Source organism: Megalobrama amblycephala, linkage group LG3, assembly GCF_018812025.1.
Source record: "Megalobrama amblycephala isolate DHTTF-2021 linkage group LG3, ASM1881202v1, whole genome shotgun sequence".
NCBI lineage: Eukaryota > Metazoa > Chordata > Actinopteri > Cypriniformes > Xenocyprididae > Megalobrama > Megalobrama amblycephala.
This window is the reverse complement of record NC_063046.1, coordinates 52381764-52385926: the sequence shown is the minus strand read 5'-3', so window position 1 is coordinate 52385926 and position 4163 is coordinate 52381764. Positions and strand designations below refer to the sequence as shown.

Sequence of the window (4163 nt, the reverse complement as noted above, 5' to 3'; positions counted from 1 at the left end):
AACGACTTATAGAGTGATGGCCGATTTCAAAACACTGCTTCAGGAAGCATCGGATCATTATGAATCAGTGTATCGAATCATGAATAGGATCGCGAGTCAAACCCGGCAAACGGCTGAAATCACGTGACTTTGGCGCTCTGAACTGCAGATTCGACACACTGATTCAGAAAGCATTGGAGCATTGTGAATCAGTGTTTTGAAATCGGCCATCACTATATAAGTCGTTATTTTGTTTTTTCGGCACACCAAAAATATTCTTGTGGCTTTATAATATTAATATTGAACCACTGTACTCACATGAACTGATTTAGATGTGTTTTTAGTATATTAATGGATCTTGAGAGAGGAAATGTCATTGCTCCCTATGTAGGCCTCACGGTGCCATCGGATTTCAACTAAAATACCTTAATTAGTGTTCTGAAGATTAACGAAGGTCTTACGGGTGTGGAACTGCATGAGGGTAAGTAATAAATGACATTATTTTCATTTTTGGGTGAACTAACCCTTTAAGTGCAAAAAAGTACAGACAGCTCATTCCACATCTGGTGGGTCCTCAACTGCGGGATTGTGAATAACCACCAACTTCATTATTTCATTTGTGTGGCCTTCAAGTTCATCCTCCTGTTGAAAAAAACAAACAAACAAAAAATATGTTTTTATGTTAGTTCAAGCAAATTAGCATGCTGTTTGATTACAGTTGTTTTCTTGGTTGATGCCAATTGTTTGATCACAAGCAGGATTTCTGTATTAATCAGCACTTCAATATAAATGGGTAACAAATAAAAATCAAAACCCAAATTCTTCACCTGAGTATCCCATAATGAAACAATTATTAATTTAACAATGTTTAATTAATTAAATAAACAATGTTTGCAGCATCCAATTTAGACAAACGGAAGCTGAAAGGGATAGTTCACCCAAAAATTATGTTTATCTGTTTACCCCCGGGGCATCCAAGATGTAGGTGACTTTGTTTCTTCAGTAGAACACAATTGATGATTTTTAACTCCAACCGTTGCAGTCTGTCAGTCAAATAATGGGAGTGAATGGGAACACCAACAATAAAAGTCAAAAAAACATGCACAGACAAATCCAAATTAATTTATATTTATATAATTTTTACCCCTAAAATACCACTATGTCCAACTGTGTTCAGCATTCGGTTAGTGATGTCTGATCGCGCTCTGACAACGGCAGTAATGTCTAGCACTCTTTGAAGTATATGCGCAAGACATCACTGCCGTTGTCAGAGCGCATTCAGACCTCACTAACCAAGTGCTGAACGCAGTTGGACATAGTGGTGTATTCGAGGTAAAAAATTATATAAATACTGTTCGGTTTCTCGCACAAACTGATCATTTCGTGTCTTAGGACATCAATGTGTCATCACGAGCCGCAGAGTTTAATTTGGATTTGTCTGTGCGCGTTTATTTGACTCTCATTGTTGTTGTTCCCATTCACTCGCATTATATGACTGACAGACGGCAGCGGTTGGAGTTAAAAATCATCATTTGTGTTCTACTGAAGAAACAAAGTCACCTACATCTTGGATGTGCTGGGGGTAAGCAGATAAACATCAAATTTTCATTTTTGGGTGAACTATCCCTTGAAGCATGCTTGCTTGACACGTTACACCTAATGAAGTTAATTTTCTTGTCTCACAGAATGTTTGAGCCTCTGTAAAAAACCAATGAGGTTTGTTCTTGTGTCAAGCAATTAAGTTTGAACTTCTCTAGGTTTGTTGATCAATGTGTATATGAGATTAAAAGTCTACATTAAATTTGTGCATCTAAATCTGTGAGTAAAAATCAATGTCAAGTATTTTCACTGTGATTGTTTTTTAATGATCTGAGCTAATCATGTGACTTTTAGTTCTATGTTAAGCAAGTTTACATGATCTTTGACCTGAAAATCACAACTTTTAATTTTTTTTCAGACTTAATACATGATGTAACTACAGAAGAGTCAAGTTTTAAATAGGAAAAATATCGAAACTCTTTGGTCTTTTTTTGAATGAGATGCTAACGATCTAATCAGATTCTATGAACTATGTTAAGATAAAAGTGGTACCGCCTGACCCGAAGTTCAGCTGAATGGATTCGAAAATAAAAAAAATGAGCATTTTCAAAAGTATTTATTTAACTTGCTTGTTTTGCTTTTGTCTATTTACATATTTTTTTAAGTTCAGTGTGTTGAGAGTTTTAATTTTTATTTTTTGTGAAATGAGATAAAAACAGAAAGATACCTCATTTACAGTGCTCAGGAGAGGATGCATCTTGGTACCAAATGCTCCTCCTTTGGCATGCAACAACTGCAGAAAGACGTGGTGTGCACCCATCAAGATTCATCATAAATGTCTCCAAGGAGCCTGTTGTTATACGTCGGAATTCCTCTTTGATCTAGTAAATCAGTACAAGGAAACACAAAAATACAATAATTTTCTCAATTTGAGTCATAGATTATAAGGTTTGAAACCAATTTTAATTAAACAAATGAGACGAACAACAGTTCTTGACAAAAAAAAAAAAAAAAAAAAAATTAAACTAACAAACATCCTTACCTGAGCCTTACTGAACAATCCAGGCCACCTGAAGTTAACTTGTCTTGATAACTGCTATGAAGTCTTTAATTCTTCTTCTAGATTCAAAAAAAATATGTCAGAAACAGGATATTGAAATTATTAGATTATCACACTCCTGTAAAATGAATTGTACATCATTTATATTCATATCCATTTATATTTTCCATATTTTGCTAAATAATTCCACCAACTAGAAGTTATTTGTGCAATGTATTTGAAAATCCAAGTTAACTCAAACAATTGATTTATATAAATCAATTATAAAAACATTACAACTGTTATGTTACAGATCACATAAGGAGCATAAAAAAATACATATTTTCAATCCTTTGCTTTTTGTTGTTAGCAGAGCACATGCTAATCGCTGCATATTAATGCTAACCGTAAATGATAATAGTAATATGGCTTTTATAAACTGATCTCTTCTAACTCAATATCAACAGATAAATGCAAGAAAACTTTAATAGTAGTTATCTATCATACCACATCGACAGCTTTACTGTTATTTTTCTGCTCCGAACGCCTTGTCGTCTGTATAGTAGGCTAACTACATCAACCGTCCATTTCTCTTTCGTCACTTGCTCAAGTTCAACTCACGTGTAACAGCTTCGCTGTGCACGAATTTCAGCCATGTACATTACAATAATGGAAGCTATATTTAAATCATTAACGTAGATGTTTACTCGCATTCGCAGGGGCAAGTAACGTTACTGGACAATGTATTCCGCTTCCAATGTTAACTTGACTGACAACAAATTATAACATGTCAATCTGTCACCAGACTGTGGTGCGACAACAGAGACAGAGAAATGACTATTCTTCTGGTAGATTTTAACGTTAAACAACTTAACATTTGCATTCATGATGATATCAACAAGTTAAATAAAAACTTACCTGTAGGTTCACCAATCAATGTTCCGCCACCGCCAATGACATGGAAGATTCCCGCCTGGATGTTGACGCATGCGCACTTTGCGGTGCCAAAGCTAATATTTAGGGGTAAATTTTACTTAATTTTTTAGTCTTGCAGTTAATACTAATAAGAAATAGATAGTGGAGGTAGAATGTACCCATTATTTTTTATTTTATTTGCTAACTCATATACTTAAGTAAACTATAACTGATTTTCATGGGTTGTATTTAACACCCTCAAGAGTAATTTTTTACAGTGTGCTTGAGTATGAATCCTGTACAACACCAGTCACGATAAAAGATCTCAAAGACTTGTAGAAGCAAACTCAAATGGCATGGTTGCTTCTACAAAATCATATCGGTTAGGTTTAGAGTATAGGGTTTCATGTAGGCGGTACGTTATTTTCAAACATTTCATTTCTGAACGGCCATGATACATGCAACAACCAACGTAATGAAATGTGGTCTGTGGTCTGTGGTTCTGTTTCGGAATAAACTGAATACATTTTTTTTTAGACTTTTCAAAGTGTCACAAAATGTGCAAGAAGCAACTTTTTTTACAGAAACTTTGTCATATGCATGTTTTTCCAATGACCCTGGGTTGGAGTTTTCTATTGCTCCACGAAAGGTTCAGCAAATGAAAAAGGTTCTAGTGTGTACTTGTATCTAG

General features: G+C 34.8%; 1 long non-coding RNA gene across 1 annotated transcript; it reads right to left on the bottom strand.

Annotated features, from left to right (window-relative positions):
* Positions 1–416: 416 nt before the first annotated feature.
* Positions 417–3712, bottom strand: LOC125264182. Its single transcript, XR_007184013.1, has 4 exons — positions 3476–3712; positions 2561–2637; positions 2246–2399; positions 417–621 (listed from the first exon to the last, which is right to left on the bottom strand). It is a non-coding gene; the product is annotated as an uncharacterized LOC125264182 (long non-coding RNA).
* Between the last annotated feature and the right edge of the window lie 451 nt (positions 3713–4163).